Here is a 21,418-nt window from a genome sequence, read left to right on the forward strand (position 1 = left end):
CGGCGCTCCGACTCCGAGCCGCAGCCTTCTCAGTCTCTGTCCGGCTCGCGGTTCCAGCGGCGCCCGGGGCCGGGGAGGCGACAGCCCCCTCCCCGGCAAATACCGCAGTCCCCGGACCCCGACTCCCGGCGGCGCGGCCGCGCGGCCCGGCACGGCGCAGAGGGCGGCGGCGGCGAGGCCGGGCGCCGAGTTGCGGCCGCTCCCGGCGGCTTCTTCCCGAGGAGGATTTTATAAATCTCACAAAATGGCGCGCGCTCCAAACCTGCGCAGCGAGAAGCGCCCGGCCGAGCGGCGGCGGCGACGGCGACGGTGGCGGCAGCTCCTCCGCCAGGAGAGCCCGAACCGCCCGCCCCCGAGTCCCCGCACAGACAGACACACACACTCACACACACACGCACGCACACTCGCCCTCGCACACGCTCGCTCACTCACTCACACACACACTCTCACACTCACACCGGTCCCGCCCGCTCGCCGGCGGCGGCAGCGGCACCAACAGCAGCAGCAGGAACAGCAGCAGCAGAAGCGGCGGCGGCGGCGGCGGCGCCCGCACCCCCCGCTCGGGGTGTCCGCTCCCTGAGCCCAACCTGAGCCGCGATCAGCAGCAGCGACGGCAGCAGTCTCCCCGGATCCCCCCGCCGCTCTTGCCGCCACCACCCCCGCCTCACTCCAATGGGGTTTTTTATTATTATTCGGGCGGGAAGCGAAAGGGTTTAAAAAAAAACCAACCAACAAAATGGCGACGGACCGACCCGGTCGCTATAGCAACTGTCAATCAAAACGCAAAACCCCGGCTGACGTGCTGACGTCCTCCTCCCGCCCCCCGGCCCAAGCCGGCGGGCGGGGCCTGTTGCTCGGGCAACGGCAGATTCCGTTCCCTCCTTTCCCTCTTCCCCTGCGTCCCCAACCAACCACCCAACCCCCTCAGGTCACGTGAAGGATAAATTCGGAGCTCGGGCCCGCTACGAGTGTCAGAGGAGGGCGCGTGATTCGCTCGGGGGAGGGGAAAAGAGGGGGACGGCCGGGCCGAGGGAGGGAAGGGGAAGGGTAGAGGAAGGGGGGTGGCGAGGCGGCGGCCGGGCCTGTACGCGAGAGCCCGCCACCTCCCCGGCTGCCTGGCCGCGCCCCGCGCCCGCGCCGACTGCGGCCCCGGGAGCGCGCGCGGCCTCTGCGCCTCCGCCTTCGGAGCCCCGCGCTTCCGTGTCCTGCGACCGCAGCCCCGCCCGCGCCGGGGGGTGGGGGAGGGGGCCGGGCTCTGCAGCCGCGCGGGGACCCGGGAACCCCACCCCACCCCCGCGCGCTCTGGCCTGGGGCTCTCACCTTCATCCCCAGGGAGCGCGTCGGCCGCGGGAAGGTGGCCCCGGTGCGCACGTCCGCGCGTTTAAACTGTTCTTGGAAGGGCTCGCGTGCCCCCCTCGCTGGAAAATGCCCACGGAGGCCGCGACGGGGGGTGGGGAAGAGGCCGCCTCCGCGTTTCAGACATCTCAGGAATTCCGGACGCTTCGCCGGAATCCGGGATGCCCCTGCGGCTGACACCTTGATTAAATCCTGCCACTTGATTTCTGTAGCAACCAGTGCCAGCGTTCAGGAATTGTGGACCGAGCCACCATAAAAACTTTTTTAGGCTGTGCACGCTCTCCCATGTTTTCCATCGATTTCAAACCCCTACCCACCTTTCTGGGCGCAGCCTTCTCTATCACAATGCCCCTTAAATTAATCCTGGAGCTATTACCGTATTTTTGTCGCCCAACACCCTGTTTTTCATGCACCATCTCAGTTTTCAGATCCTTAATTTGCTCACAATTCTTTATTAACATTCTAGCTTTCATTTATCTGTGTTATACCTACCCCTTCTCTCTGCATGAATGTTGGTAGGTGTGCTTCCTAGGTATTAAAACCTAGCTATACTAGTAGCCATGCTGAGCTGGCTACTTTGTAATCAGTAGACAGCCACTAGCGAAAAACTGTGTTTTGTACCAAACCTAATAAAATGGCACTTAAATATTACACTAGAAAGAATAATACAGATATTATGTTACTCCAAGTCACTAATTTATTGATTTATTTCTAAGCTTGATTTTGCCATCATGTGATACTGTTCATACCAATTTTTAGGCTAAAACTGTTCACAAATGCAGTAGCAACAGATACAATTTTATAGCCATAAAGAAAACGCTGCAATAAATACTGGTCTCTACCCTATGTGACTCAAGGAAAAATAATTGCTTTAAACGGTTTCCAACAAATATTTTCTTCCTTCAGTAATTAAAACAGTGATGCACTAAGTCAACCATTGGAGTTAACAGTCCCTGAAATAAATCAGACTAAACCTAAAATAAATTATGCAAAAAGTAGTCAAGCAAACAGCTTACTGTAAAGACTGATTCTTCATGGTATCAAAAGTTGTCATGGCCCTGGCCGGTTTGGCTCAGCAGTTAGAGCATCAGCCTGGGGTCCAGAGAGACCTGGGTTCGGTTCCCGCTAAGGGCACATGCCTTGGTTGCAGTTTGTCCCCAACCCTGGTTGGGTCGTGTGTGCAGGAGGCAGCCTCTCGATGTGTCCCTTTCACATTGATGTTTCTCTCTCTCTCTTTCTCTCCCTCTCTCTCCCTCCCACTCTATCTGAACAAAAAATGGAAAAATGTCCTCGGGTGAGGATAAAAAAGTAAATAAATAGGGGGGATTTAGACAGAGACAGACATAAGGGAAGATAATGTGAAGAGAGGGAGAATGCCATCTATAAGCCAAGGAATACCTGAGGCTGGCAAAAGCTGGGAGAGAGAATGGAATAGATTCACCCTCACAGTCATCAGAGGAAACCAACTTCCCCATCACCTTGATCTTGGACTTCTAGACTCTGGAGCTATGAGACAATAGCTCTGTGGTTTAAACCACCTGCTTTGTGGTACTTACAGCCCTAGCAAAGTAATACACAGATCCAAGCTAAGATGGCAGGGGTTTTGCTTGGTTCCACATCGGTTAATGACCACTGTTGGTGATATACTATACTAAGCCCAAAAGTTCAGGAGTAGAACTTCACTGGGAGTTATAACCCAAACATTACAGGGACAAACAAACTAACCAATATTCCTACAACTGCCCCTCACATCAGGTGAGAAAGCGAACACTTCACAATTCATCCCTGGACAGAGGGGTGGCCGGAATCAGACACCCTTGCTCTTCTTGCAGACTTCTGAGTGAAGGTCCTAGATTGCTCCCCCTCATACAAGCTTAATTTTGGTTCTGATTTTTTTAAGTAATTCATGTATATGAAACAGATTAAAAAGAAACAAAATAAATTAAAACAAGAGAAAGGCCTTATTTAAACTGAGAGTGACAGTATGCTATAAATCAAATCAAAAATTGAGTTAATACTCAATTCTCTACATCTGAGGTCCAAAAACAACAAAAATGAAAGTAATATATAGTCATTAGAAATAGTTGTACAATATGAAAAAAAGAGGTAAAGATTATTCACAAATACCACCCAGAGATAAACTTTAATAATATCTTCATATTGGCATTTGTCCTCCCAGACTTTCGTCGGGAGACATAAACACACACACACACACACACACACACACAGGTCCATTTTATGCCTTTTTTAAAAAATTTACCATTATGTTATGAACAGATCTTTGTGTTAATCAACTGAAATTTAAATGATTATTTTAATAGCTACAAGTATTGCATCAATTGAATGAGCCATAATTCATTTAACTGCTCCTCTGCTTTTAAAGGAAGTTTTCCTTTCCTTTGTTTTTATAAATAAAGCTACATAAACATTGCATATATACATTTTACACTCGTGTCCAGTTATTTCTTTAGGATAAGGGCATAAATCCTTACAGAACTTCGATTCATGTTGCCAAAATATCCCTCAGAAATGATTTCACCAGTTTGCACTCCTAAAAGTAGTATGTAAGAACAACTTTTTTTCCACGCTCTTGTTTTAATTTGCGTTTCTTTGCCCATTTGATGTCTTCTTTTTATAAATATGTTTATTGCCTATTTGTGCCCTGCCTGTATATATCCCATGCTTATTTACAGGAGAGAAAAAGAGGTGTCATCTTTTTTATTGATCTTTTCCTTTTTTTATTTTACTGCACACAAAAAAAGAAGAAAAAAAGAAAGAAAAGGAAAAGAGAAAAGAAAAGAAAAAAGAAACAAAATGAACTGGAAGGCTATTGTTGTTAGGCTGGTGTCTGATATCAACACCAGACCCCACCACCCCTATTTATCCGTGACCACCTCCGTTCCTAGCCATCTCCCAAGTGAATCTAGCTCGGACTTCTTCCATGCTCAGCCCCAGTGCACTCACCCTCTCCAGTGCCTCTTACCTGGACCAGGTGCTCTGCTGTCATTCTACTAGCATCGTAGGGTTGCTTACAAGGTTGTTTTATAAGATGTGATTTTTTTTTTAATTGATTTTTAGAGAGAGAGAAACATTGATGAGAGGAAAACATCGATCAGCTGCCTCCTGAATGCCCCCTGCTGAGGATCAAGCCTGACACCTGGGCAAGTGCCCTGATCAAGAATGGAACTGATGACACACAGAATGTTGCCCAACCAACTGAGCCACTCGGGCCAAGACGGACAAGATGTGGTTCTAATAGTGTCCTTTTTAAAAAGGAAGACTATTTTCATTACTTTCTTGTTATGTTAGAATGTTTACCAAGTTTATGTACTGAATTATCGTTAACATTTTCTTTTGTGTAATAGAAGGATAAAGGTTAAATAGAAAATGTAAAATTGTTAGATTCAAGTGAATATTTCTCACTGTTTCAGAATATCTTGCAACAGTATTTTGCTACATTTTGGCAAGAATTGAAAAGAAATACACTTTAATATATTGATTCAAACATATATCATAGATTCCTTGAAATTAACAGGTTGGGGTGAAATGTCCTAATGAAACTGTGAAAAACAATTAAGTACATGGAATTATAATTAGGTAGGAGTCACCTGAACATCTTTGGGGGCTATTATCCAGCCTACCATAGGTATACCACAGGTAGAGACTTGGATACAGCACTTAGATTTGAACCTATTATGGATTTTCCCCCAGCTGGAATAATAAAATATTGATAGACTATCTCAATACTCTGGTCCCTGAACCTATGATTCTTTTTTTATTTTTTTAAATTGATTTTTAGAGAGAAAAGAAGGGAGAGAGAGAGAATCATCAATATGCGAGTGAAACATCAGTTAGCTGCCTCCTGGGTATGTGCCTGACCGGGAATCAAACCAGCAACTTTTCAGTGCATGGGATGACACCCAATCAATTGAGCCACACCAACCAGGATTTTGATTCTTTTTTTTTTATCCTCACCCGAGGATATTTTTCCATTTTTTGTACAGATAGAGTGGGAGGGAGAGAGAGGAAGAGAGAGAGAGAGAGAAACATCGATGTAAAGGGACACATCAAGTGGCTGCCACCCGCACGACCAACCAGGGCCGGGGACAAACTGCAATCGAGGTACGTGCCCTTAGCGGGAACTGAACCCGGGTCTCTCCGGACCGCAGGCCGACGCTCTAACCGCTGGGCCAAACCGGCCAGGGTTGATTCTTTTTTTAAAACAGTTTTTATTGAGGTTTCATGTATATATCATAAAATTTACCCATTGTTAGTATACAATTCAATTATTTTTAGTAAATTGATAGCTGTGCAACTACCACAAATTTCATATTTAGAACATTTCCATCACCCCAAAAAGTTCCCTTGTGCTCCTTTGCAGTCATTGCCCATCCCGCAAAGTTAGCCCAGGCAACAACTGATCTACTTCCATCTATATACTTCATATAAATGGAATAATGCAATACATAATCTTTTGCATCTACCTTTCCCTCAGTATAATGCTTTTGAGGCTCACCTGTTATAGTATGTATCAGTAATCAGTAGTTATTTCTTTTTATTGCTGAGTAGTGTTCCATTGTGTGAATAACCTGTTGATGGACATTTGGATTGTTTTCTATTTTGGGCTATTATGAATAAAATGGTGCTATGAAAACCAATAATAAATAAAATTAAGTAGGAGGCACAGAAATCTGAAAAGTTCACTTACCTCAATGGTTCATTACCACACCAGTTTTTGCGAATTTTGGCTTATTTTCTTGGCTTTTTAATGTAGGTATGTAGTGGACAATATTTGACTTTCCTGCAGTATCAATATATGCAGTTATTGCTACTGTCTTCAACATATTTCCTATTTTACTTTAATTCAATTCAAAAGATATTTATGTGGTCATAGCAGTGGTATTACTTTATTATATTGTATTTGCATGCCTATTTCTCTACTATAAGTGCTTTTAAGGCAAGGATCCTGTATTTTCATCTTTGTAGCACTAGCAACATATCTGGCATACCGTAAATATGATTTTGTTTTATATTTTTTAAGTAAATGATGAGCTCCTTCTCTTTTCTTCCAGTTTTCCTCCATCCTCAACATATGAGGTTTTTGGCAATAGTAAGACTTTAGGGAAAACTGTCCAGTGGTTGTATAGAAGCAGGAAATGTTCTCTTCTGATCTTAAAATGGACAGATTTTCTCTAACACCAGAGGACAGATTGTTGCAATCTGTCAGCAAAGCTGAAAGAAGAAAGTTCCACTGAAGAGATACAGTAATGTTAGTGATCACCTTGTAACTAGTCAGTTCTGTTACAGCAGTGTTTCTTAAACCAGTGTTCTTCACAGTCCTCAGCTCACCCAAGGTACCTCCAGTTTGAGAAACTATAGATTTGGGCATTCTCACTGGACAGAGGTTTAGGCAGGACTTCTGTGTGGCAAGTCTCTTCACTTCTACATCCTGTCAACCAATGGTTGAGGCCAGTTCAATACCAACAGGAATTACCAATTTGGGGTGCGGTGAAGAAGCAGACTTAATTCAGTGCAAAACAGCACAGTTGTGATGGAGCATGGCTATGAGGCAGCCCCAGGGCCAGGTATCTCTCCAGCTAGACAGCTCTGCTCTGCTCCATGCTGGTCTGCTCCACTCTGCTCTAGCAGCTCTGCTCTGCTCCGGTCTGTGCTAATCTGTGCCAGTCTGTTCCTACAATAGTCTACTCCGATCTGCTCAAATGATAGATCTTCAGTGGTTCAGCTCAGCCAGGGAAAATGAGCTTTCAGTCTTCGGTGGAAAGGGAAAGCGCATTCTCAGAGCCAAAGGGGAGCTGGCTTATATGGACAAAAGTCCTTGCTTCTGGTCCCTGATTGCTCTGTCCTCATGCAAACGAGGACTTCAAATCCTTGAAGTTTGATTGTTCCAAAAGGCACTATCCTGATTGGTCAGAAATGAGCTCCTCTGATTGGTTGGTAAAGATGTTGATGGAGATATAGCTGTGCAGCTCCAATGGTTGGGGAAAGCCTCACTCCTATTGGTTGAAATAGGATTCCTGGAACTCCTCTGTAAGGGCTGGCTCAGATGGCAGAAACAGTGCAGGCGGGCAGCTCAGTGCACAGGCAGGTAGTTCAGTGCAGTTTGCATGAGAGGCCCCTGTGTAGAAATGGCTGCTAGGCTCTGTTTTCTTTGTTTGTTTTGCTTTGCTTTTAATTCGAGCCCAGTTAGTCATAGCCCTGCTAAATAGGTATCCTCTTTCTCAGGGTTCACAGCCCCAAATGCAAAAATAATGGCCTTCTACCTAGATGCTTTGTTAACAGCTGAAGGGCAGGGTCAAAGAGCCTACCATGAATTTATGAAGGTCAGCAAGTGTGTCTTTGCATTCCCGTGTCTAAATTTACTTACAGATTTGATTTTTAAAAGCAAAAATTGGGTGGGGGTAGGGAGAATTAAATGAAGGTGATCAAAATGTACAAACTTTGCCCTAGCCAGTGTTGCTCAGCAGTTAGAGCATTGGCCTGCGGACCAGAGAGTCCTGGGTTTGGTTCCTGCTAAGGGCATGTACCTCAGTTGTGGTTTTTCCCCAGCCCCTGTTGGGGTTGTGTGGGTGGCAACCACTTAATGTGTCTCTCTCACATCTGATGTTTCTCTCGCTTTCCCTACCTCTCTCCTTCCTGCTCTGTCTGGAGATAAATGCAAAAATGTCCTCGGGTGAGGATAAAAAAGTACAAACTTCTAGTTATAAGATAAAGATATACCAGAGATGTAATGTACAATATGATGACTATAGTAAACACTGCTGTATGGTATATACAGGGTGGGGGAAAAGTAGGTTTACAGTTGTGAGTATATGAGACAGAGTTTATTCTTGTATTATTATTAATTATTCTATCGTTTTCCATACAAACATCTGTAAACCTACTTTTGCCCCATCTTGTATGAAAGTTGTTAAGAGCGTAAATCCTAAGGCTTCTCATCACAAGAAAAGGAATACACATTTATTTTATTTTTGTATCTTTATGAGATAATGGATTTTAACTAAATTTATTGTGGTAATCATTTCACAATATATGTAAGTCAGATCATTATACTGTGCCCTTTAAACTTATACAGTGTTGTATGTCAATTATATCTCAATAGAACTGGAAAATAAATAAATAAAAGCAAATATTATTTATTATATTACCTTTTAAAATCTATAACATAAAGAATATAAAGAGTCCGGCCGGTGTGGCTCAGTGGCTGATCATCAACCCATGCACCAAGAAGTCACCAGTTTGATTCCCGGTCAGGGTACATGCTCAGGTTGTGGGCTAAACCCCTAGTGGGGGGCATGCAGGAAGCAGCCAGTCGATATTCTCTCTCATCGATGTTTCTATCTCTCTCTTCCTCTCTCTCTAAAATCAATAATGGAGAACAATTTTTTTTAAGAATATAAAGAATAAGACAAAAGAAGTTACTACTCTCATTGCCCAGATAATAATTGTTTATTTTCCCATTAAAAATAATTCAGATACATGGCTTGAAAAATCCAAACAGAACAGAAAAGAATAACAGACTGAAAGCCACTCCTAGCCTCCCTGTCTTCCTTCCCCTTCAGCCTCCTCGGGGCTGCAGGAGAGTCTTTCTGAAGTTCAGGAGCACATCATTGCCTGCTGTCGCCCTCATTGCTTTGGGGATGACATTCCTGCTTGGTAGTTTGTCCATGGATCCCTGCACGACTGGACCCCTCCCCACTGAGGTCCCCAGAACACACAACTGGTTCTTTCCAGGCTGCTGCTCCCTCCAGGCAGGGCCTCATGCCCTCCTCAAAGCATTCACCTCCCTGCGTTTTCACCGCAGATTTCCTCTTCCATCTGCCAGGAGGAAAAGCAGCTCTTCAAGGGCAGAGACTTCACTCACTTGGCTTTGTTGTTGTTGTTGTTGTTTTACCCGTAGTGGTTAGCATATACTAGGTACCAAATAGATGTTTTTGAAAGAATCGATGGAGCCACTACAGAACTGTTAAAACAACGAGACGGCTGGCTCTAGTAGGCAGGCAACTAAAACCAGGAAATGGTTAAAGCAAGAGGAATACACTTCGCAGGGCTGAAAGGGGATGGCCATCTGCTTCCGGCCTTCCTCTCCCTCCATGGTGGATGCAGGCTTCCTGAAGATTGGGAGGGAGACTGGCAGGCAGCTTGTAAACCCTGAGGAAGGGCCCCAGTGGCTTCAGGGAGCACTGAGTGCACATGTCTTTCAGGGGCATCATCTTCACAGGACCCTCCACTTGCTTTGGCTGGAAAGGCCTAGTGGAGAGGCCCCAGGGAGTGAAGCAGGCGGCTGGTCACCTGAAGATGGGGCTAAGCCCCTCTTGTAGCCAAATGGAGACTGGTATTTCTTCTAGATTGGATGCTGGAAACAGGAATAAATTCCCAGGCGATGTGCTTTGCAGTTAGACAGGCAGAGTGGAGGGCCAAACCCAGTGTTCCAGAGTTCTGAGCTGACAGAGCTGAAAGATACATGAGACAGTGGGCCAATTTAGAGGTGTATTCAGCCCTGGCCGATTTGGCTCAGCGGTTAGAGCGTCCGCCTGCGGTCCGGAGAGACCCGGGTTCGGTTCCCGCTAAGGGCATGTACCTCGGTTGCAGTTTGTCCCCGGCCCTGGTTGGTCATGCGGGTGGCAGCCACTCGATGTGTCCCTTTCACATCGATGTTTCCCTCTCTCTCTCTTCCTCTCTCTCCCTCCCACTCTGTCTGTACAAAAAATGGAAAAATGTCCTCGGGTGAGGATAAAAAAAATAAAAAAAAATAGAGGTGTATTCATTCAGACCACTAAGGAAGGGGGCCTTGTCCTGAGCAGAAGGCACCTGAGACATCATAGAATCATAGGAGGTCAGAATGGGAAGGAGCCCCACCCTTACCTGTCAAAATCCTGATCATGAAGTCACCGCTGTGGGGTAGAAATGACAAAAAGGAGACTTTACCTGTTAACTGTACAGTGACATTTTGCTCCTATTAGTCATTGTGGACATTTTTATTTTCTTGCAGTGAATGAAGGCATGGGCGATGTCCTGTGACTCTGGACTTTCTAGAAGGGACTGGTGACTTGAATGGTCGTAAAAGCAACTGGAAAAAAGCAGTTGTGAGGACTGGCATCAGGAGATCTAGTCTATTTTCAACTACCTCCCAGCTGTAGGAACTTGGGTGGTTTATTTAACCTTTCTAAATGTTTCCTCATTTTAAGGGGGATTCATTATCATCTTTATGAACTGTAGATCACTGTATAAATATTGGGCCCTGAGAGAAATAATAAGAGGACTGCATTCAAATTTTCACTTTTGAAGCCTTTCCCAAGAAAACAAATAAATTAGTGACTTCTGCCATGTTCTCAAACATATCCGAGATTTTAAGCCTATGCTTAAGCATCTTCACCAGCTGGACACTCACTACCTCCTGAAACTACCCAGACCAACTCTGGCTGCCCTAAACTGTAGAAAATCCTCTTTACACACTGCAAATTAATCTCCGAAGAGTTCCATCGACTCTTTCTAAATCTTCCCTTTTGGGACCACACAGACCAAGTCTTACTCTTCTTCCAAATAACCACCTTTAAATATCGGAAGAAAGTTGGGATTTTTCTACCTGAGTCTAGACTTTCCCAGGCTAAGTGCTTGTGCATCTGATGTTTCCGCCAGGGCAAGCCCCGCTCTTTGTGGGACTTCCTTCAAGGACACTCTTAAGTTGAAACACTGGAAACAACTTCAATGTTCAGCAGGGGAGGCTCAACTAAAAAATAAAGCATATCACCTTGGCCAGTTTTGCTCAGTGGTTAGAGCATCAGCCCATGGACGGGAGGGTCTTGGGTTTGATTCCTGGGCAAGGGCATGTACCTGGGTTACAGGTTACAACCCTGGTTTGGGTCAGGGTCATACAAGAGGCAACCAATAGATGTCTGTCTGTCTGTCTGTCTCTCTTTCTCTCCCTTCCTTCCACTCTATTTAAAAAAGCAATGGAAAAATATCCTCTGATGAGGATTAACAAAAAATAAAAATAAAAAAATAGAAAATGGAGAATATCATGTCAAAATAAAACACATAATAAAAATATATTTGATGGGACCCTGGCTGGCTAACTCAGAGCATTGTCCCTATATGCCAGGGTTGCGGGTTCGATCCCTGGTCAGGGCACATACAAGAATCAACCAATAAAAGCATAAATAAGTGGAACAACAAATCTCTCTTTCTCTTTTTCTCCCTCTTTTTCTAAAAAAAATATATATATATACCTATATATATTTATATATATAAATATATATATCAACAAAATTAATAAAAACATATTTAAAATGTATATATCTATATATGTATATATAGATATATATGTGTGTGTGTGTGTGTGTGTGTGTATATATATATATATCTCAAATGTTTGTCCTGGCCAGTGTTGCTCAGTGGTATGAGTGTTGTTCCATGTACCGCGAGGTCACCAGTTCAATTCCAGGTCAGGATGTGCAGGAGGCAGTTGATCAATGGTTTTTGTTTTTTTTTTAATCCTCACCCAAGGACATTTTTCCACTTTCTGTTCAGATACAGTGGAAGGAAGAGAGAGAGAGAGAAACATGGACATGAAAGGGACACATCGAGTGGCTGCCACCCGCACAACCAACAAGGACCGGGGACTAACTACAACCAAGGTATGTGCCCTTAGCGGGAACCGAACCCAGGTATCTCTGGACCGCAGGCCGACGCTCTAATTGCTGAGCCAAACCGGCCAGGGTTCAATGGTTCTTTTTCATCATTGTTTCTCTCTCCCTCTCCCTTCCTCTCTCTCTAAAATCAATAAAAACATTAAAATATATATATTATATTTCACAGCATGAGAGAAATGATCACATTATCACAGTCTGATGATAAAGAAAGTTTTAAAGTAGTAAATTTGTATGACTTCAATTTCGTAAATAAACAGTATAGATATTAAAATTAACATGCATATGGGTTAGTCCTGGGTGTTACAATTATAGGTGATATTTACCTTCTTTGTACCTTTTCTCAAATTTTCTATAATCAAGCCCTGACTGGGTAATTCAGTTGATTAGAGTGCTGTTCCAATACACCAAGGTTGCTGGTTCCATCCCCCACGAGGGCACATATAAGAATCAACCAATGGAGACTTCCGGTCAAGATGGCGGCATAGGTAAACGCGGTATCGCGTCCTCCCACAACCACATCAAAGTTACAACTAAACTACAGAACAAAACCATTCAAAACCACCTGAAATCAAGCTGAATGGAAGTCCTACAACTACAGAAGCAGCAGCCACATCCGAGACTGGTAGGAGGGCGGGGATGCGGCGCGACAGGCTGGTCCCACACCCACGTGTGGCGGATAAAAATCAGGAGGACACCTCCGCTGGGAAGGTCCTCCCTGAGGACTGAGGGGTCCCCGTCCCACACCAGGTGCCCCGCTCAGGGTTCCAGTGCCAGGAAGAGAAGTCCCCATAACTTCTGGCTGGAAAAACCAGCGGGAACTGAGGCTCACGGAGGCTGAGACAGCTGGAGCCCCAGGCAGCTCCTTAAAGGGCCCGCACACGGACTTCTCGGACTCTCTCCCTCTAAGCTTGGAGGGGAGGCAGCTCGAGGGCACCAGAGACATACAGGGAAGAACTGAGCTGTTTGGCACTGCAGCGAGGGCTGAAGAGGGGGCTTTCTCCTGGACAAACTTGCTGTCAGAGGCCTTTGTTCCTTTGGTGAGCCCTTCCCTGGGGCGGCAGACAGCTGCCATATCTGGGACTCCAGCAACCTGGCTCACACTGGTAGCCCCGCCCTGGTGACTCCCTGAGGCCCCGCCCCACCCAACTTTCAGGCCCACCCAAGCTGTTGCCACTTGCTTAACCATAGGATTGGCCTGGCTTGGAGCCTGCTTCAGGTTTTTCCTAAATTCTCTCAAACGAGCAGCATCTGGTCTCAGCTAGCCCCATCCTCTCGTTAAGTAATACACAGAAACAAACACAGGGAGGCAGCCAAAATGAGGAGACAAAGAAACAGGTCCCAAATGAAAGAACAGAACAAAACCCCAAGAAAAGAACTAAGCGAAAGGGAGATAAGCAACCTAACAGATGCTGAGTTCAAAATACTGCTTATAAGGATGCTCAATGAACTTAGTGAGGGGCACAAGAGCATAAAAAAGGACCAGTCAGAAATTATGGATGCACAGTCAAAATTGAAGGAGGCATTAACTGAAACAAAGAATTATTTACACAGATTCAATAGTAGAGTACGTAAATCCAAGAAGCAAACCATTGATTTGGAATATAAAGAAGCGCCCTGGCTGGTTTGGCTCAGCGATTAGAGCGTCGGCCTGCGGTCCAGAGAGACCCGGGTTCAGTTCCAGCTAAGGGCACATACCTCGGTTGCAGTTTGTCCCCAGCCCTGGTTGGTCATGCGGGTAGCAGCCACTCAATGTGTCCCTTTCACATCGATGTTTCTCTCTCTCTCTTCTTCTTCTTCTCTCTCCCTCCCACTCTATCTGAACAAAAAATGGAAAAGTGTCCTTGGGTGAGGATAAAAAAAAAAAATCAACCAATGAATGCATGGATGGGTGGAACAACAAATCAATATTTCTCTCTCTCTCTCCCTTAAAAAAAAAAATCAATACAAAATTTTCTACAATCAGCCCAGCCAGTGTGGCTCAGTGGATTGAGCATTGTCCCATGGACTGAGAGGTCCTAGTTCGATTTCCGGTTGCAGGCTTGATCCCTGGTCGGGCGCATGGAGGAGGCAGCCAATTGATGTTTCTCTCTCACATCGATGTTTCCATCTCTCCCTTCCTCTCTCTCTACAAAATCAATGAAAACATATTTAAATTTTTTTCGACAATCAATTATGGATATTCAGGGCTACAAATAGACCCTAAGTCCCTGTAGTTTTTACCTAATGGTCCAGGTCCTAAATTCTTGAAATATCATAAAATAGGCTTCCTCCCACTTCCCAGTCCATAAATAAACATGCAGAAGCAAACCTAGAGTACCAGGAGCTAGTGGGCATCCAACAAGAATGTGTTTTCTTCTTTACTTCCCTAGGTACTTGAGAACCACTCTCTTATCATCACTTCTCATTCAACTTTCCCTCATCTGGTTCCTATGACTTGATTTCTATCCCATATTTCCAGTGACTTTTGGTGTACTTCCAGTTTTGTCTGGGGTATTGATGAGAGGTCCCTGAGAGTCACCAGCACCAACAAGAAGCAGACACATCTCTCCAAAAGGAAGAAAAGAAAAAAAAGAATATCAGCTCTACCATTTTGCAGTATTCTTGTTGTTGTTGTTAATCCTCATCTGCGGATATTTTTCCGTTGATTTTTAGAGAGAGTAGAAGGGAGGGAGGGAGAAACATTGATATAAGAGAGACACATCAATCGGCTGCCTCCTGCACGACCAACTGGGCCAGGGATTGAACCTGCAACCCAGGTACGAGCCCTTGACCAGGAATCGTACCCAAGACCCTTCAGTCTGTGTGCCAACACTCTTACCACTGAGTCAAACCAGCCAGGGCAGCAGTATTAGTAAACCAGTAAAATAGCCAGAGTTAATCTTTTCATCATACCCATGACGTCACATTAGAGTAGAGCATATTTTCTGATCACTGGTTCTCCAAAGGGACTGAAATTATTTGCACTGGAGAGAAAAAAAGTAAGAATGATGCACCATCACAATTTTGTATGTTTAAGAATTGTTTGGGTTTTTTTTGTTAATTTTCTTTTCTTCATTGATTATAGAGAGGGAGAGGGAGAGATAGAAACATCAATGAGAGAGAACATCGATTGGCCACCTCCTGCATGCCCCCCACTGGGGATTCGGCCCACAACCTGGGCATGTGCCCTGACCAGGAATCGAACTGGCAACCTCTTGGTGCATGGGTCAATGCTCAACCACTGAGCCACACTGGCTGGGCAAGAGTTGTTTTGTTTTTTTTTAAGAAGAAAATCTAGACAGTGAGTGGTCAAACACAAATAAATGGAACCAAAAAACCTGAGTTCTCAACTTGTCAAACCAGAACTCATCTTCTCCTTAAACAGGTTCTGTAAGATGACATGTTCCTGGATGCAGCCACCATTTTATAACAACTGAATTATAAGTTACCCACAGTGAAGGGCATGACTAATAACTGACACCACATATATTTGTTGAGTCAGCACTGTGTCAGACACCCTGATCAGTGCTGGGGACACAAAGATGAATTAGACTGAACCTCAGCCCTGAGGAGTCCAAGACCAATGGAGAAGACCAACAAAGATATAAACTATAACATGATCAATCCTGGGTTACCAAGGAAGGAGCAGATGACACCTGTTGGGAGACAATTCCAAGTCCATGCCTGAGGCTTGTCTCTCTGTAGAACTCGTTTGGGTCCACCCACCCTCCCAGCTTTAAACATATGACCTGGAAGGCCTGGTAGAGAGAGGAGATGAGAATTCAAGGCAGAGGAAATAGTCTGTATAAAAGATATTTCTTGCCCTGGCTAGTGTGGCTCAGTTGGTTGCGCATCATTCCATGCACCAAGTGGTCCCCAGTTCAATTCCTGGTCAGGGCACATGCCAGGGTTTCGGGCTCAATCCCCAATAGGGGGTGTGCAGGAGGCAGCTGATAGATGTTTCTCTCTCTCCTCCCTTTCTCTCTTTCTAAAATCATGGGGGGGGGGGGCATATTTTTTTTTAAAGATGATTTCTCATGAAAAAGTTCAGGGTGTTATCATCCCAAAATGCTTCTTTGGTATATTGATAATTTTGAGTTGAAAGTACTAGAAAAACAGCAGACGCAGGGAGAGGCTTACTCTGAAGTCCCCTCATCTACCTAAAGAAAGAGCCTCCAATAGGAACTCAATTGTTTCAAATTCCCTCCTAAGGGAAAAATGACTTATAATAGGAGAGGAAGCCACACCCAGACAAATTTTGTTACAAACTAAAACATTATTCGTTTTAATGGGGGACTCACTTTTTTTCCCTATTATCCTCCTGTGCATGTACTATTAAAAATGAGTCAATTTGTTAATTTATTCCACAGACCCAGCTATGGACTTGAGGAGGGAAGGAGGAGGGAAGAGGGAAAGTTCTTTCTCTCCTCCAGGGGAATCTCCAGGTTCAACCTGCTGGTGACACCATGTAACCTTTATGGCTGGCGTTGTATTTCTTCCATCTTGCTGTGAGCACTGTGAAATCCTCTCTCAAGCCTGCTAGACGGAACTGACCAGGTGGTCTGTGTCTTACTGCGCACTCCTCAGACAAGTGCCTCTTCACTTTGGGCCAAGCTCAGAGCCCCACTAGGCTGACCTTTTCTCTTCCATGAAATGAATGGGGAGGGGGCAGTAGATGGAGTCATCTCTCAAAAATCTCATTGAGCCAGTTTCTGAAACATTGAAGAAGAAGAGACAATATTTTTTTGTCGTTTGTACTGTTGTCATATTGAATAACTGGTTGGATACCTACTTAATGGTGTTTCCCCATCTTTCTTTACTTAAATGATCTATTCTTTAATTGGTTTTCCTCTTTTAAGTTGGTATTGAGGAAACATCCAATTTTTTCTTTCTTTGATTTGTAGCCACAGCTTTTGGTCCCAGAGCTTTCTGAGCCTGTGAATAATTATCCGGTTTAACTTAAACTTATGGATACTCTAAAGGTAATAACATAAATTGCTCATGATTCAGTTTTGCTTGTACTTCCTGTATAAAAGTCTCCCCCTCCAAAACATCCTGGAATGATAACATTACTAACAATGCAACTTTAAATGTTCTATTTTTCATTTATTTTGTCCACCTTTTCCTCCATTTACTTTTACATAGTATTCATAATTAAAGTCCTTGTCTGCTAATTACAATATCTGAATTATCTCTTGGTCTTCTTCTATCATTTATTTATATTTTTATTGATTATTAATTATGCAGTCTTTTCTCTTTGAAAATTTAATAACTTATGGGAAGATTTTTCCTGCTGGAACTGTGGAGGGCGCAGAAGAGTAGAAGGTTCCCGCTGTGCCAGAAACCCTTAAGTAAAAGTGAAGGAATTTCAAAGAGTTGAAGATCAAGCACTTGCCCAAAAGATGCTTCCAAAGGTAAGGAGGAAGCTTATCTATGTAAAAGCTAAGCACTATCCCAAGGAATATAGGCAGGTGTGCAGAAGTGAGATTCAAATGGCTAGGATGGCAAGAAAAGCTGGCGACTTCTGTGTACCTGAGGAACTCAAATTGGCATTTGTCATCAGGATCAGAAGTACCAATAGTGTGAGCTCAAAAGTCTGAAAGGTGCTACAGCTTCTTTGCCTTCACCAGATCAGCGAGGGCTCCTTTGTTAAGCTCAACAAGGCTTCAATTAACATGCTGAGGATTGTGGAACCACATGTTGCATGGGGCTACCCAGATCTGAAGTCAGTAAATGAACTGATTTATAAGCATGGTTATGGCAAAATCAACAAAAAAGTGCATTGCCCTGACAGACAACACATTGATTGCTTGATCTCTTGGTAAACATGGCATCCTCTGCACAGAGGATCTGGTTCATGAGATCTACGCTGTTGGAAAATACTTCAAAGAAGCAAACAACTCCTTATGGCCCTTTAAATTATCTTCTCCATGAAGTGGAATAAAGAAAAAAAAGATCCCCATTTTGTAGAAGGTGGAGATGCTAGCAACAGGGAAGACTAGATTAGCAGGCTTATTAGAAGGATGATCTAAGGTATCTATCATTATTTCTGTACGTCAGTCAGTTAATAAACAGTGACTACTTTCAAATTGGGGGAAAAAAAAGAATTTATGAGAAGAATTAAACAGAAAACTGGATAAAGACAGACATCATAACATTAAGAAAAGACCAGTAGGAAAATATCCAAAATGAAGCTCAGAGAGAAAAACAATAACTGAACTTGATATAAGAGCCTTCTGGGACGCAGCAAAGGGTCTCCCCGGTGGAAAGATAAAGAGACAAGAGCAGAAGCCATAGTTGAAGAGATGGTGGCTGGGAATGAAACTATGGATTCAAGAAGCTTGGAAAACTGCAAGCAGAATAAATACAAGGACATTCATTCAATCTTTGGGCTCGCTATGTAAATAATCATACCATCTGCAAATAAAAACTGCATAAACCAGTACCCTCAGAAAACTCTCAAGTAATAGTTATGATATAAGACATCTTTATCTTTTTTTTTTTTTTTTTATCCTCACCCGAGGACATTTTTCCATTTTTTTGTACAGATAGAGTGGGAGGGAGAGAGAGAGAGAGAGAGAGAAACATCTACGTGAAAGAGACACATCGAGTGGCTGCCACCCGCACAACCAACCAGGGCCAGGGACAAACTGCAACCGAGGCACATGCCCTCAGCGGGAACCGAACCCGGGTCTCTCCAGACCGCAGGCCGATGCTCTAACCGCTGAGCCAAACCGGCCAGGGCAAGACATCTTTATCTTGTTCCTGACTTAAATGACAATTGTTTGAACATTCTCCATTAAGCTTGAAGCATGTTGTGAGGTTTAATTTTATCATGTTGTGACTGCTGAAAACCAAAGACAAAGAGAAAAAAGCAGAGTAAAAAGCACATCTTTAAAAAGCTACACTTAGACAGTTAATTTTTCAATGAAACCATGGAAGCCATAAAATAGTGGAATAGCATCTGTGGAGCCCTAGAAGAAAAAAAAAAAAAAAAAAACCGTCACAGCGTAGAATTCTATACCTAGTGATAATATCCTTCAGAAATGAAAGCAAAATAAAAACATTTATAGGCAAACAAAAACCGGCAGAACTTGTTGCCATCAGATCTGTACTTGATGGAATACCACAGGAACCTTTTGAAACCGAAGAAAAAGGATCACTGAAAGAAGACTAGCATTTCCAGAAGCATTGGGAAGCACTTAGAGAGAAATAATGGAAAACACAAAGGACTAATGAAGCTCAAAGAGAAAAAAACGGTAATAATAATACTGTCTTAGGTGTTCTTTAACATACAGGAGTGGTAGAAGCGGGCAGGAAAGGACTAAAATAGTTAAGTTGTTGTAAGGTTCTTGCATGGTTTATTAATGGTAAAAGTACTAATTCAAAGTAGAATGTCATAAGTCAAGGATGCATAAGGTCCTCTTTCTCACTAAAAAGTATACCAAAATACCTAACTTAAAAGTTAATACTGGTGAGCCCTGGCTGGTTTGGCTCAGCAGTTAGAGCATTGTCCCAAGGACCAAAGAGTCATGGGTTCGATTTTTGTCAAGGGCACATACTTCAGTTGCAGTTTGGTCCCCAACCCTGATCAGGGTCATGCAAGAGGCAACCAGTTGATGTGTCTCTTTCACATCGATGTTTCTCTCTTCCTCCCTCTCCCTCTCTCCCACTCTATCTGAAGATAAATGGAAAATATCCTTGGGTGAGGATTTTTAAAAGAGTTAATACAGGAGAAACATGGACTATTGTGATTGAGATGGTAATAGCAATTATTTCTATGCAGAAAATTGAATGGTTGTGAAATGTAAGGCAGCCTGGTGGTACACTGAAAATGTGTTATATTTTGGTCTGGGTGGTGTTATGTGGATATATTTAAATTATAAATGTATGTAATATATGATATATATAATTTATATACAATGCAATAATTTATTATACACAATTATATAAATGTTAGAAATCATTATAAACAATATATAAAAATCTAGTAATAAATATAATACTTACATAAACATATATATATAATGTGTGCAATGTACATATTTATGTATAATTTCACTGAACTGTTCTCTTAAGGTTTGTATACATAACTATATGCAAATTAAAACTCAATATAAAATATCTTCATTAGAAAAAATAAGATAAATATTGTATCTATGAAATAAGAATAGAATGCTTAAAATAGATCAGACTGGAAAAAAAAAATAGTCCTTGAAAACTAAAAAATGATAGATATAAAAATACAAATGATAACAAAAAAAGAAAAGTAAAAGAGCTGAAAGATTAATTCTAAGCTATCTCTCTAAAACTAGAACAAAAAGCACATGTTCCATGGGAGAAAAAAGTAACAAAATTAAAAACTCAATGTGAAAGCTCAATATTAGGCTAACAGGAGTACATAAAAGATAGACCAGAGAAAATAAAAAGAAGGAAATTATTGAATAAATAGTTGAATAAATTTTCCTAGAACTGAAGACCATGAGTCTCTGAATGAAAAGTTCCACTGAGTGCCAGCACAATGGATGGAACAAGACCCACACCAAAGAACACCATGGTTCGATGTCAGAACATCAGCTAGAAGAAAATATCTCAAGAATTTTTAGAGAGGAACAGGTCTCACACAGAGTCAGGAACTGGCCCTGGCTGGTGTGGCTCAGTGGCTAGAGCTTTGGCTGTGGCACCAAAGGATTGAGGGTTCAATTCATGGTCAAAAGCATGTACCCCGATCAGGCATGTGAGGGAGGCAACCAATTGATGTGCCTCTTTCATATCGATATTTCTCTCTCTCTTTCCCCCTCCCTACCTTCCACTCTCTAAAAATCAATGGAAAAATTTCCTTAGGTGAGGATTAACCAAAAGACAGGATTGGAATGGAATTCAACTCCTCAACAAAACACATAGCTGTAAGGATAAGAAGCAAAGAAAAAAATGGGATCCAGGAATCTGGAGTTTAACAAAGGAGAGATGCAATGGGAATTCCCAGGGCAGTGGTAGAGGAAAGTCCCAGGTAAAACAGTATTTGTGCAGCAAACCTGGGGAGCATGCAGTCCAGACCCAAACAGGTGCTCAAAGAGCTTCACATTAGGTGTCCTATGAAAGAACATGGGACTGATGGTGATTACTTAGTGGGAAATGGCATTGGGTGGGATTTTATAGAGCTGTTATGTTTAGGTGAGAAAACATGTAATAATAGCTCATAAAAACCAGAGCAACTGAAGACATAAAGCAATTAAATCCAATAAAAAAAGGTAGTTTTACAATTCAGGAATTGTAATCATTGTATACTCTTTTGTTAATCACTATATGGTACTATATTGTTTAGTTGTAACAGTGAAAAGGTTTAATATGTATTTCGACACAAAGAGCTAAAACTGTCACCTACTCACCTAGAAAGTTATTAGTTAGATTTC

The 21,418-nt window shown here is 43.1% G+C and overlaps 1 pseudogene; it reads left to right on the top strand.

The window, feature by feature from the left end:
- The first annotated feature begins 244 nt into the window (after positions 1-244).
- LOC118617638 lies at positions 245-18,037 on the top strand (annotated as a pseudogene).
- The last annotated feature ends 3,381 nt before the right edge of the window (positions 18,038-21,418 follow it).

This window comes from Molossus molossus, unplaced genomic scaffold (assembly GCF_014108415.1).
Source record: "Molossus molossus isolate mMolMol1 unplaced genomic scaffold, mMolMol1.p scaffold_m16_p_5, whole genome shotgun sequence".
Classification (NCBI taxonomy): Eukaryota; Metazoa; Chordata; class Mammalia; order Chiroptera; family Molossidae; genus Molossus; species Molossus molossus.